Raw genomic sequence first — 14,561 nt, forward strand, 5'->3', positions numbered from 1 at the left:
GTTGAGGCAGGTACTATTGCGACATTTAAGAAACATTTAGACAGGAACAGGGAGAGGACAGGTTTAGAGGGATATGGGCCAAAAGCAAGCAGGTGGGACTCGTGCAGATGGGACATGTTGGTTGGTGTGGGCAAGTTTTGCTGAAGGGCCTGTTTCCGAGCTGAATGTCTTTCTGACTAAGACTCTAGGTATGGATAGAGCGAGGACTTATTTTGGTGTAGGTTGACTTGACAATTCTCTCATGAAAGGTATAAAGTTACTAAATTGTCAGATTTATATCAGGATTGTGTTGCGGGGGGGGGGGGGGGACCATTGTTACTTATTCTTATATAATAAGAAGAACAGTGATCTGGGTTTTTTTAAAGAAAGGCTTTAATATAACACAGCATGGCCCTGTGGTGAAATGCAGGAATGGTAAGTTTGTGTTGAATTTTGCCGATGGCTGTGTCAGCTTCCCCAGATAGTAAGTCTCAGTGCACGTATGATTAGATCATTGGTAGATTGGCTGTCTGGCACATCAGCCAAGCCAATTAATGAGAATGTCTGCCTTTCTTGTATTGGAGATAGAAACCAAGACTGCAAGGAGGGTTCTGACCCGAAACGTCAGCTGTCCAATCCCTCCATAGATATCCAAAAGGACACAAAGCACTGTAGTAACTCAGCGGCTCAGGCAGCATGTCTGGAGAACAGGGATGGGTGACGTTTCGGGTCAGGACACTTCTTCAGACCCGCTTGACCCGAAACATCACCTATCCATCTTCTCCAGAGATGCTGCCAGACCTGCTGAGTTACTCCAGCACTTTGTGTGTTGTTCAAGATTGCTTGTTCGTTGGGTACAAATTAATATTTCACAGCAGGATACATAATTGGATAAATATCACATATCCCGTCAATAAAATTCAACAGAATCAATGTGACTAAAGGGGTGTGATGACAGCAACTGATTAAGAAACCAGAACGTCTTGACTTTAGACAGTCATCAACATGGTCACAGGCACAATACAGCCATTTTCAATTACCAGTCTGGCACTTTGACAACAGTGGATTCCAGTAATAGTCACCACAAGCTGTTTGCTATGGAATCTGGAGGACTTGGTCTGAGCTATTTTAATGCGCGTGGATTGAATGAACTGTGACCCATTTGCCACACAAATCTCTGGCTCCTTAGTCATTCCCTGAGCCATTACTGTTCCACCATCCAGCTGCCAGCGTGGACGGAGCTAAGAAAGATTTAAACTGAAATCACAAAAACCCCTGACTCCCAGTCTGAGGAAGGGTCCCGACCCGAATCGTTACCTACTCTCCAGAGATGCTGTCTGACCCGCTGGGTTACTCCTGCATTTTGTGTCTGGCTTCTACCCAAATTTAAAATCTATGCTGTGATTTTACGTTCTTTAATGTGAATTTTATGGCACATCTCCCTCCATTTGTGACTTCACGAGTTGTGAAGTCACAGATGGAGGGAGATGTGCCATAACCTTTCGGCAAATGTAGAGGTGATCTGAGGTAGTTATCAAGGTGCCAGACGAGATGGTAAAGACAGATCCAATTACCATGTTTAAAAGTTGTTTGGACAGACACTGAGATTGTACAGGCACAGAGGGCTATAGGCCTTGTGGAAGCAGGTGGAAAAGTGCAGGGATTAGCGTAAAAAGATATCACAGATGAGGTGGGACAATGGGCTCTGTTCCTCCTCTGCTATAAAACCTTATGATTTTATTATTCTAAATTCCTCGTAAAGAAACAAGTCACTTGGATTGTACGGAGTTTAGTTTATTGTCAAGCGTACAGTGAAAAGTTTTTCCCATCTCTCCCAACACAGGAGGAGAAACCATTGCACATTTAGACTTGACTTTGCTTTCGAGATACAGCGCGGAAACAGGCCCTTTGGCCCAGCGAGTCTGCACCGACCAGCGATCACCTGTACACTAGCACTATCCAACACACTAGGGACAATTTCCAATTTTACTAAAGCCAATTAACCTACAAACCGGCACGTCTTTGGAGGGTGAGTAGAAACCAGAGCACCAGGAGAGAGCCCACATGATCATAGGCAGAACGTACAAACTCTGTACAGACAGCAACCATAGTCAGGATCGAACCCGGGTCCCTGGTGCCGTAAGGCAGCAACTCTACCACTGCGCCATTGTGCCGCGCCTTTTAGCTTTTTAAACTGGTATCTCACAATCAAGTGCAACTGGTCCATGTAATCCCAGTGCTGGTATGAATTTGACAATTTAGCAATTAATTAACACTTTGAATCATTAAGCAAAATTACATTTTTACACTGGATAATATATTACTAAATTGTTTTTGAAAAAGTAAAACATTCTAATTGAAATCTATTAGACAACAGACAATAGGTGCAGGGGTAGGTTATTCGGCCTTTCGAGCCAGCACCCAAACAATAATTTGGATGAATTTAGACACAAAATATCCAAGAAGAGCCTTCTGCTCCAGTTGCTCGCCTTTCTTCTTCCTCTCGTCTCCTGTTTCCCTCCTCTTTGACCCCCCCCCCCCCCCCCACATCCACCCTCTCCTTCCACCTCAGCCTGTCATGCACCTTCTCCACTTCATCATCTTTTCCCTTCCCCTCCTATCCATCACCACAGACCTCTTTACTTGCCCTCGCCTGAAGCTTGCCTCCTTTGGCCCATCTAACCTCAGAAGACTTAGTCTGAATCCAGTGAATGAAACGAGTCCAACATCAGGCCAAACTTGAGCCTTCCCTTTCAGGTGTGGGACATCTACCTTAGCCCTCGCGCCTAATTATAAACTCCCAGGCTTGTGGTGATCAGATCTAGTATCAAAGTGGTTATGGTACTGGTCTAGCTTCCAAGGCAGGAAGGGTGTCAGATGTTACAGGGAGAAGTGAGGAGAAGGGGGTTCAAAGATTCAATGGGACTTTTATTGTCACAAGTGAAAATGCATAGCAAAATTATTTTCTTACATACAGTCCAGTACGGTAGTCCCATACCTAAGCACATCCTTGATTAGCAAGTGTACAGAAATGGTCTGCTGAGCCCGCATGCACGATGCACCATGTTATGGCGCTATTTTCAAAGTCCAGTCTGTGCTCCAGTTAGATAGAAACATAGATCAGCCATGATTGAATGGTGGCATAGACTTGATGGGCCTAATGGCCTAATTCTGTTCCTATGACATGAACATACAAGGTCATTAATCTTGAGAAAAGAGTTCAAATCCCACTGAAGTGCTAAATATATAAAAATTTGAACCTGAAAGCTGAATATTGGCCAGAAAACTACTGGATAGTTGTAGCTATGGAGCTGGTTCACTGATGTTTTTCAGATAAATAAATCTGCGGTTCTTACCATGTTTGGCCAATATATGGCTCCCGAGACATGAATGTAGTTATTGCTTTCTTCACATTCCAGAGGCAATTAGGATTGATAATAAACTGTCTTCAATTTCCACCTTGCATGAATGAATAAACATTTTTTTTCAAAAAATTTAAACCAATGCCATGCTTTAGACGAATGGTGGCCAATGATTTTCCCATTGGGGCAGCACGATGGCTCAATGGTAGAGTTGCTGCCTTACAGAGCCAGAGATCCGGGCTTAAACCTGACTACGGGTGCTGCCTGTACGGAGTATATACGTTCTCCCTGTGACCGCGTGGGTTTACTCCTGGTGCTCCAGTTTCCTTCCACATTCCAAAGACGTACAGGTTTGTAGGTTAATTGGCTTTGGTAAGTTGTAAAATTGTCCCTAGAGTTAAGGGCCCATCCCACTTGGACGTCATTTGCGCACCACGCAAGTGGCGCACGAAGATTTTGTACATCCCAAAATCCTGGGACGCGGCGCACGACCGCGCGTCACTGCCTACGTCACCACGCACTATGCGTCGTGACGCGTAAATTATGCCGCATAAATTACGCGCAAATGGTGCCCAAGTGGGACAGGCCCTTTAGTGTACGTACGGAGTGACCGCTGGTCAGCGAAGGCCGAAAGGTCTATTTCCATTCTGTATCTCTAAATTCTAAGAAAAAAATTAATAGTGCATCACTGAGCATAACAGCTACAAGTTAAAATTCCAGGCCAATTAAATTTATCCTAAAGGTGGCACAATGGCACAGCTGATAGAGCTGCTGCAGCACAACACCAGAGTCCCGGGTTTGATCCCGACTGCTCGCGTTGTCTGTGTGGAGTTTGCACTTCTTCATTTGACCACATGGATTTCCTTACCTATGATTATGAACCTGTAGTTATTCTGCTTGGACCATCTCTATGGACCTATATTGTACACTGAGTGTAGGAAGAAACTGCAGATGCTGGTTTATACCAAAGATAGACACAAAAAACTGAAGTAGCTGGAACGTCAGTATGGGAATGGGAAGGGAAGTTACTGACCTTTCTGTCCGGGGCCTCTACCACTGTCAGAGTGAGGCCAAATGCAAATTGGAGAAACAGCATCTCATATCTTCACTTGGGCAGCTTACAACCCAGGGGTATGAATATTGATTTCTCAAACTTCAAGTAACCACTGCATCCACTCTCTCTCCACCTCTAGTTATTGTTCTAGTTTCACTGTCATTCTGCTTAGTTTCACTGTTTGCATCACTCATTATCACCTCCTCCACAGCCAACAATGCACCCTTGTGGGCTCCATCTGTCCTGGACCATTGTTGCTAGCTTTGATTTATCGCTCGTTCATAGCTTCTATTCATTTATTAATAGATACATCTTCATATCTCTCATTTACCTCTCCCCTCAATCTCAGTCTGAAGAAGGGTCTCGACCTAAAACGTCACCTATTCCTTCTCTCCAAAGATGCTATGTGACCCGCTGAGTTACTCCAGCATTTTGTGTCTTTATATATTGTACATTTAGCTGTGTGTGTTCCTATTGAATAAAAAGTGAAATTATTGTTCTGTTCAGTAGATGGCATCACTGTTTAAAGGAAAGATATTTTATTTTATGTATGGGTGCAGATTATATAAAATCTGCATTATTGTTATTGTGCCGTGCAGTTTATGTTGTATGTGGAGTGTAAGTTCACTTTCAATTATCAATGACACATGGCTGGAAGAGATTAATGGGGAATTCTTTGAGAATTCCCAGTTTTCTGTGATATATGCTCAGAGGTATGTGGAATTCCTTGAGAATTTCAGAGTTTCCTTCCTTTACCCAGCTAGGTGGCACAGCTGGTAGAGCTGCTGCCTCACAGCATCCGAGTCTCGGGTTCAATCCTGACCTCGGGCGCTGTCTGAGTGGAGTTTGCACGTTCTCCCTGTGACCGCATTGGATTTCCTCTGGATGCTCCGGTTGCCTCCCACGTCCCAAAGACATGCGGTTTTATAGGTTAATTGGCCTCTGTGTGTAGGGAGTGGATGCAAAAGTGGGATAACACATAACTAGAGTGAATGGGTGATCAATGGATGGCGTGGACTCAGTGGACCAAAGGGCCTGTTTCCATGCTGTATTTCCTATCTAAACAAAACGAAAGAAGCAATGGAACATCCCTCCGGCTAATGGTGAATTCAACAAATATACTTATCCATCTATTTGCCCAAAATTCTAGATAAATTAGTTCCAGGAAATGTACAGGGAGAATCTCTCTGCAAATATAGTAGGCAGAATATTTGTGCCATTTTTTTCAAAGAAATATGCCCCCAAATCAAATGTAATTGCCCGCTGTGATCCAGTGCAAGTTAAGACGTCAACCTGCCCCCCCATCTACTTCACCTCATCCGAGTCCACAATGGGACCCCCATACCCCTGGGCCAATTGGTTGTCAGCAGCTTTCCCTCATCCTCCATTTTAATCAATCTTTGCTTTCAAATCAGCACAAAGTGCTGGAGTAACTCAGCAGGTCAGGTGATGGGTGGCGTTCTGGGTTGAGACTCTTCTTTTCAGTCTGAAGAAGTCAGTTTTTTCACCTATCATGGATGGGTGACTTTACCTATCCGTGTTCTCCAGAGATGCTGTCTGACCTGCTGAACTACTCCAGCACTTTGTGTCCTTTTGTGTATTAACCAGCATCTGCAGTTCCTCGTTTCTACATTTTGGCCGCTCCACTGCTGAATCTCCCCAAGGTATGCCTACTTTGAAGAAGTTCTCCTTTCTCAGAAGGGTGTCTGTGAGACCCTCTCTCACTGCTTCCCCTCTATGATTCCTGCTGTCACACTCTGTCCTGTCTCTCCCCTTTTCCGGCCTTCTTCTCCTGCCCTACAATCTGTCTGAAGAAGGTGTCGATCCGAAACCTGTCCATGTCCTCCAGAGATGCTGCCTACTTTGGAATTCATTGCTGGCCGTGCCTTGTCCCATCTCTGTACTCCTCTCAAACACTATAACGTCCCAAAATGTCTCCTTCCACTTGACAGCGTTTACTATTATTCCACCTTAGTGGCTCTGTCTTCCACTGACCGAACCCTAAACTATGGAATTTCCTTTCTAAATCTCCGCACCACCACTTTCTTATCCTGTGATGTAATCTTTACTCTTTGTCCAAGATTATTGAGTCGAGTGCTTGGTAAAAAATTGGCAAGCAGCGTTGAGTAGATGTGGAGCTATAGAGCAGAGAAACAGGCTCTTCAGCACATCTCATCCATGCTGACCAAGTCGTCCAATGGAGGTAGTTTCACTTGCCCACTCCTCACCCATTGCCCTCCAAATCTTTCCTATTCATGTAGATGTCCAAGTGCCTTTTGAATGTTGTAGAAGAAAGGAAAAGCCCTGCAGAGTTGGTGTTCGAAGTAACGGACATTCTCAGTGGCTATACATACATTCAATAGCGTTGTATTTGGTAGTGTTCACAAAACAATCATACCAGGCACCCTTGCCACTCCTGTGGTCCCCTGGGGTGATATAATAATAATAATGGATGGGATTTATATAGCGCCTTTCTAATACTCAAGGCGCTTTACATCGCATTATTCATTCACTCCTCAGTCACACTCGGTGGTGGTAAGCTACTTCTGTAGCCACAGCTGCCCTGGGGCAGACTGACGGAAGCGTGGCTGCCATTCTGCACCTACGGCCCCTCCGACCACCACCAATCACTCACACACATTCACACACAGGCAAAGGTGGGTGAAGTGTCTTGCCCAAGGACACAACGACAGTATGCACTCCAAGCGGGATTCGAACCGGCTACCTTCCGGTTGCCAGCTGAACACTTAGCCCATTGCGCCAATCTGTCATCCCAATCTGATATCCCTTCCCTTGTTTGAGGGGCTGCTCCACCATACCTTGCCTAGTCTATCTTACCTAGCGGAAGGATGCTAGACTGTGGTCCTCCCCCACAGAGCCTTGGCGTTGACTGCACCGAGCCTCAGTGCGTCCCTCAGTACGTACTCCTGCAGTCTGGAGCGGGCCAGACGGCAACATTCCGTGACAGACATCTCGCTGTGCTGGGAGAATGTGTCCCTGGGAACGGTCCATAATTCAGTCCTCTGTAATGGAGCTGTTCTGGATAAACCGTGACAAGAACCCTTACATCATTCTCCAGACTCTCTTCGCAAATCCACACTATGTGAAGAGACCTGGGTTCGATCCCAACTACGTGTGCTGTCTGTACGGAGTTTGTACGTTCTCCCCATAATTGCGTGGGTTTTCTCCGAGATCTTTGGTTTCCTCCCACATTCCAAAGACGTTCAGGTTTGTAGGTTAATTGGCTTGGGTTTGTATACTTGGTATAAGTATAAATTGTCCCTAGTGTGTGGACGCTTGTGTTAATGTGCGGGGATCGCTTGTCAGCGCGAACCCGGTGGGCCGATGGTCCTGTTTCTGCGCTGTATCTCTAACCTAAAACTATGCTAAACTAAACCATCTCCTCTCCATCGCAGCCGTCCTGGTTTATATATAAGATCCTAACGAGGCGTGACAGGGTGCAGGTCAAGATGCTTCCACCAGTGAGAGTGAGTGGATGTGGTTACAAGATGAGTATTTCAATGGCACCAAGCCTCACCCTCCCTATTCTAGAGCTAATTGACGCAGTCTCATAAATCTTTTCTGATTAGCTGCAGATAGGAGTTGTCTTGGAAAGAGATAAACTATTGCAAAGTACATGAGATAGCTCCTAGCTTCTGCAGGATGGACAATGGAAACATTTCACAGATGTTCTTAGAAACATAGAAACATGGAAACTAGGTGCTGGAGTAGGCCGTTCGGCCCTTCGAGCCAGCACCGCCATTCAATATGATCATGGCTGATCAACATCATACCCTATTCCTGCATTCTCCCCATATCCCTTGATTCCGTTAGCCCGAAGAGCTAGACTTTGAATACATCACTCTTGAATATGTTCTTTTGTTCCCTCTCCACAATTTAAGGGTGGCACTGTAGTGCAACTGGTAGAGCTGTAAGATGCCAGACCCCCCGAGTTCGATCTTGACCTCAGGTGCTCTCCATGTGGAGTTTGCACGTTCTCCCTGTGATCGTGTGGGTTTCCTCCGGGTGCTCTGGTTTCCTCCCACATCCCAAAGACGTGCGAGTTTGTAGGTTGGCACATTGGCCCTCTGCAAATTGCCCCTAGTGTGTAGGGAGTGGATGGGAAAATGGGATAGCATATAAGTAGTGCGAACGGGTGATCGATGGCCGGTGTGCATTTGATGGGCCGAAGGGCCTGTATCCGTGCTGGATTTTTCAATCAATTCAATCAAAGGTGCTGAGTGGACTGTTTTTTCTGTTGAGTTTTCACAATTAGTGTGAATGTACTTCAATGTTCATCATGACTGTGGTGACTTTTAGTTCTGTGGACTTTTAGTCAGGCAAAGGTTACAATTTACATCTATTTCATAATGTTTCTGTATCTATTTGTGTCCCTTCTGGTTTCCAGAATTCCTCGCTGCTCAGCAAGGCAAACGGCTCACAGAATAGACCTAATTTGACCCTGATCTACATTTCTTTGAATAGTCTTGCATTCATGCATGATGATAAGATAATGTCTTATGCTGATGAAGCAAGTCGACATCGTGACACAAAATAGCCTTTTACATCGGGTAGGGTAGGAATGGAATATTTTATTGTCACATATGACCAGGCACAGTGAGATTCGTTGCTTGCGTACACAATGTGTACAAATAGCGGCCACCTACGGCACTAACACAGTTACAAAGGACGCCGGCTCCCCCTTTTGTTCCCCCCCTCAACAGTTCCCCATTGTCCATTGCCCCCCCCCCATTGTCCTCCTCCCACCTCCCTCACGGCGCTCCCTCCAACCTCTCGTCGACCCGCGAGGCATCGCCGCCGCCACCGCGAGGTTTCACCACCGCCGAGGCCCCATTGTCGCCGAGGCTTCACCGCTGTCAACACCCCATTTCACGCCTCCGTGGTGGCGACCCGGGCCCCAGCCGCGGGTTCAGTCAGCCGCTCCACCGACCCGGACTCTGACCCGGGCTTCCTCGCGGCGGTCCGGGAGGCATCGAGACCACAGCGCCTCCATAAAGGCCTCCCGGATGGCCGCGCAGAAGCTAGAAGTACCTCCGCCCTGACGTCGTCATATCATTTTTCATGTTTATACAATGTTGACATTTTATCTGTGTTGTAAATTCACACTTAATCGAGGCTATTTAAAAGAAAAAAGAAAAGGGCAGCACAGTGGTGCAACTGGTAGAGCTGCCGCATCTCAGCTCCACCACAGAACCAGGTTCAATCCTGACCTCAGGTGCTGTCTGTGGTGGAGTTTGCACGTTCTCCTTGTGACTGTGTGGGTTTCCTCCGGGTGCTTCAGTTTCATTCCACATCGCAAAGACGTGCGGCTTTTTAGGTTAATTAGCCCTCTGCACAATTGACTCTAATGTGTATGAATCTTGGCTTCATTCCTTTCTAAGGCCAGATTTTTGTTCGGGACTCTGCCCCTTCTCTCATTAATCATTTGGCAGAACATGTTGGATCTTAGATTAAAGCAAGATGTGAGGTTTGCACAGATTTTCCCCGGCAGTTCAGCCACCCTGCACTATTGTGGGTCTATTTATAGGGAGTGGGGGGGGGGGGGGGGGGGGGGGGGGGGGGGGGAGTGCAGGAAAGAGGTTTAGTTAGGAACAAGCTTGCATTTGCATACGAAGGGGGATGTGAGGAATAGCTTTAGCGTCTTCAGGGCGCTCGCACTGCGCAGCTAAAGACGGAACAAAACACTCAAACAGGCTTCTCCATTCAGATACCCAGGGTCGCCTCCTGCTTCCCTGTGGTGACCGAGTGATTAAGATGAAGTGGAGAAAAAGCCAGCATTCTCTTAAACCACTTCTTAATTTGCCACAGATTTTTTTTTTTGATGCAAGCCAAAGCGAACAGTTTCCCCTTCTGTATTGATCTGAGTATGGTTTCAGTGCACTGTTCGCCTTGAGGTCAGAAGCTCCCACACGCTGTCTCATCTCCTCTCCTCTCCTTGCCTCTCCTCTCATCTCCTCTCCTCTCTTTGTCTCTTCTTGTCTCTCCTCTCCTCACATCTCCTCGCCTCCTTTCTTCTCCTCTACACTCCTCTCTCCTCTCCTCTCCTCACCTCTCCTTTCCTCACCTCTCATCTCCTTTTCTCTCCTTGTCTCCCCTCTCCCCTCCCCTCCCCCCTCTCCCCTCCCCCCCCCCCCCCCCCCCCACTCCCCTCTCCTTTCCTTGTCACTCCTCTCTCCATAGAAGCCTGTCACTTCACGAAGCTTTGACACAGGGCTGCTGCCTGCTATTGTGGAGAGTACCCACACGCTTTGCTACTTCCTCTGGAGTGCAAATAGGGTGGTTGTCGGTTGCTTCCTGTTGCTGTTTTGTTCCTGTACTTGCTGTCATCTTGAAGACGCTGGGGTTTGAATTTCTGAGAGTGAATTAAACATTGCCCCTCCTGCAAGACGATCGACAAACCACAAAGGCAACCGGGTCTGGTCGTTAAAAACACACAGGTACGTTCTTCTCACAAACCGTGTTGGAAGGAACCGTGCAGATGCTGGTCTCCACTGAGGCATTTTGTGTTGTTTGGGTTCTTCCCCACCCTCGGTTACTGGAACAGCATGAGCAAAGGAAGGGTGGCCACAGGTCCTGTATTGTGTTTGCTGATATCTGCCGTGCGGCTGAACGAGCTGATCTAAGGCAGGGGGTTCAAAGTGCTGAATGTGGTGTTTCACATGTCATTGGCGTATGTGGGTAGAGGCTGAATTTCATCTGCTTGCACAGCTACGTCAGACTGAATGGGGGGCATACGGTTAGAGGCTGGGGCTGATTCACCTTGCCTCCTGCATGACATTTCAGGGCTGCTCACAGACATTTGATTACCAACCTTTTTAGAAGCAGTATTACATCACTCAGTTTATGCGGTGAACTTGGCTGTTACTGGAGCAGCGTTTAGTTTATTAATGTGCACTGAGGTCCAGTGAAAAGCTTTTGTTGTGTGCTAACCTGATAAAAGGGTCTCGGCCCAAAATGTCACCCATTCCTTCTCTCCCGAGATGCTGCCTGTCCTGTTGAGTTACTGCAGTTACATGTGTCTTATCAGCGGAAATACATGTTTACAATCGATCATCCACCATGTACAGATACATGATAAAGGGAATAACATGAATAACGCAGGGCTGCCAACATTGGGTGAGAGTTGGGAGTGAGAAATCGCGAGAGACCAAGCCCGAGGGAGCATAGCGACCGGGGGGGGGGGGGGGTGGGGAGGGGGGGGGGGGAGCTGGGGAGGAGGGTGGGGGGGGGGAGCTGGGGAGGAGGGTGTGGAGGAGGGGGGAGGAGGGGGGGAGGAGGAGGGTGTCCCCCTCCCATTGGTATGGAACATTTGCATTTTTCAGCTTGAAATTGTGCAATATGGTGCATAATGTAGCGAGTCTTTTAACTTACACTTGAATGTAATATACTGTATATGCTTTAAATTGGATTGGAGCGTTTTTGAAAGGGGGAGGCTGTGCGATCACTGATCACTGGCCTTGGGGGTACCCGTTGAGGGAGTGGAGCAACCGAGTGGGGAGAGGGTGTGGAAGAAGGGTGTCCCCCCTCCCAGGGTAGGAACGTTTTGAAATTTGATGTATTAAAATCATGTTTTAGTGCACTGTAGAAGTATGATTTCAATGTTTTTTGTATGGTATTTTTAAGAGGTAACTTTTTAAGGGGTAACTTTATCCACACAAAGGGTCCACACGTGTCAATTGGCCTGCACTGCCTTCTGTGGTAGAGAATTCCACAGATTCACAACTCTCTGCGTGAAGAAAGTTTGTTCTCATCTCAGTCCTAACTGCCTCCCCTTTATTCTTAAACTGTGACCCATGGTTCTGAACGCCCCCAACATCGGGAACATTTTTCCTGCAGTTACAGTAAGTGAAAATCTAGCAGGCAAGCAGGATGCTTTCACCAACCACCCCCATTTGAAATCCACTATCTTCCACCGTATCTACCCAGTGCTTGGTACTTACTTCCAGCATTCACTGGTTGTCCTCCAGGATGCACCGAGTCGCAGCCTGATCCAAGCCGGTCACCTGGGCGAATTCGGCACAGAGACTCTCACGGCAGCGGCGCAACGCTTCGACGCCTCCGACGGCCCGGGACTCTTGCACTGAGGCTGCTCCATGGCCGGAGCTGCAGTGAGCGACTCGCCAGCCCGGCAAACACTCGCCAGCCCAGCTCCCCGTCCGCATCTGTCCCCGCCGCTGCTTCTGCTTCCAACACCCGCACCCCATGCAGTTGATATGAGTTTTGAAATTTTCGTTGATCACAGAATTTCTCACAACCGAGGGAGAAATTTGTGATCAGCGTGAGAATTTGGTGAAATGCGTGATTCTCACGCTCAATGCATGGGAGTTGGCAGCCCTGCCTCTCTATCCCCCTCTCCCTCTCCCACCTCACTCTCATCCTCTCTCTCTCATCCCTCTCTCTCTCTCCCCTCTCTTCTCCCCCCGCTCTCCATCCCCCTCCTCTCTCCCCTCTCTCTCATGCCCTCTCTCCTCTCTCTCCTCCCTCTCCCTCTCTCCCTCTCTCCCTACTCCTTCCCCTAACTCTCTCCCCCCCTCTTTCTCTCTCTCTCCCCCCCTCTCTCTCTCTCCCTCTTCTCCCCTCTCTCTCCCCCCTCACTCCCTTTCTCCCTCTATCTCTCCCCCCCTCCCTCTCTCTCCTCCCTTCTCTTTCCCCTCTCTCTCCCCTCTCTTTCCCCTAACTCTCTCTCCCCCCTCTCTCTCTCTCTCTCTCCCTCTCTCTCCCTTCTCTTTCCCCTAACTTTCTCCCCTCTCTTTCCCCTAACTCTCTCCCCCGCTCTCTCTCTTTCTCCTCTGTCTATCTCCTCTTTCTCTTTGCCCCCCATCTCTCTCTCTTTCCCCCTCTCCCTCTCTCTTTTACCACCCTCTCTCTTCCCCCTCTCTCTCCCTTTCTCTCCTACCCTCTCCTCCCTCTCCACCCCCTCTCTCTTCCCTCTTTCTTCCCTCACCCTTCTCTCTCTTCCATCTCTCTCTTCCCCCCCTCTCCCACCTCACTCTCCCCCCTCTCCCTCCCCCCCTCTCCCTCTTCTCTCTCACCATTCACACCACCTCAGTCTCTCCCCTCTCTCTCCTCTCACCCCTCTCTCTCTCCCCCCTGTCTCCCTGTCTCATTACCCCCTCTCTCTCTCCACCTCCCTTTGAGAGTCTGTCCCTTCGGCACAGAGACTCTCGCGGCAGCGGCAGCGGCGCAGCGCTTCCGACACTTCCGACGGCCCAGGACACTCGCACTGTCCGGAGTGCTCCATGGCCAGAGCTGCCCGGCAAACACTCGTCATTCCTGGCTCCCCGCATCTGTTCCCACTGCAGGTTCTGCTCCCATCCCTCCCGCAGCCCCGGCTCTCCAACACCCACAGACCATGCAGTTTATCCGAGTTTTGACATTTTCGTTGATCACAAAATTTCTCACCACTGAGCGTGAGAAATTTCTGATCAGCGTGAGGGCGTGAGAGTTTGCTTGAGGGCGTGAGTCTCACGCTCAAAGTGTGAGAGTTGGCAGCCCTGATCACGTCTAGTGCAAGATAAAAGATTAGTTCGTGCTGTCTGAAGATCTCGATCCGAAACATCACCAGAGATGCTGCCTGACCTGAGGAGTTACTCCGGCCTTTTGTGTCTATCTTTAGTGCAAGATAAAGTCCAGTAAAGTCTGATCAAAGATAGTCCGAGGGTCTCTAATGAGGTGGATAGTAGCTCAGGACTGCTCTCTAGCTGTTGGGAGGTATGAAGTAATATTAATAAACATAAGGACACTAAGTGCTGGAGTAATTCAGCAAGTCAGGCAGCATCTCAGGAGAACATGGATAGGTGATGTTTCGGGCTGAGACCCTTTTTCAGATTGATTGTAGGAGAAGGGAGAAAGAAAGCTGGAAAAGTGGGGAAGCTGGACAGAGCGTGGGATGTAACAGGTGGATACAGGCGAGGGGGGGTAGGGGGGGGGGGTTCAGCATTTTTTTTAAATAAACCTGCATCTGCAGTTCCTTGAGTCTTGTCTTTAGTTTAAACCAGTGTGAGCAGAGCGGGAATGTAAGTTTGTAAAGTGAGTACCGAAACACAAGTCGAGCCTAATTTTGAAACTGTTGCTTCCCTTTAGTTTTGGCCTTTTGATAATTTGCAGCTTCAAAATTAAGATGGAAACTTGCAAACTGGGTCGGG

The 14,561-nt window shown here is 48.0% G+C and overlaps 1 protein-coding gene across 2 annotated transcripts in view; it reads left to right on the plus strand.

Moving 5' to 3' along the window:
• The window catches only part of LOC116985617 (septin-9-like), a 318,348-nt gene that overhangs the window by 135,187 nt on the left and 168,600 nt on the right, over nt 1-14,561 (plus strand). The window contains exon 1 of one of the 2 annotated variants that reach the window (XM_033040466.1): nt 10,587-10,853. The exons of the other annotated variant lie outside the window; for it this stretch is intronic. The gene's annotated coding sequence lies outside the window, so the exon portion shown is untranslated. Of the gene's footprint in view, nt 1-10,586; nt 10,854-14,561 lie in introns of those variants that run through there. 2 annotated transcript variants of the gene reach the window in all.

Source organism: Amblyraja radiata, chromosome 22 (assembly GCF_010909765.2).
Source record: "Amblyraja radiata isolate CabotCenter1 chromosome 22, sAmbRad1.1.pri, whole genome shotgun sequence".
NCBI lineage: Eukaryota > Metazoa > Chordata > Chondrichthyes > Rajiformes > Rajidae > Amblyraja > Amblyraja radiata.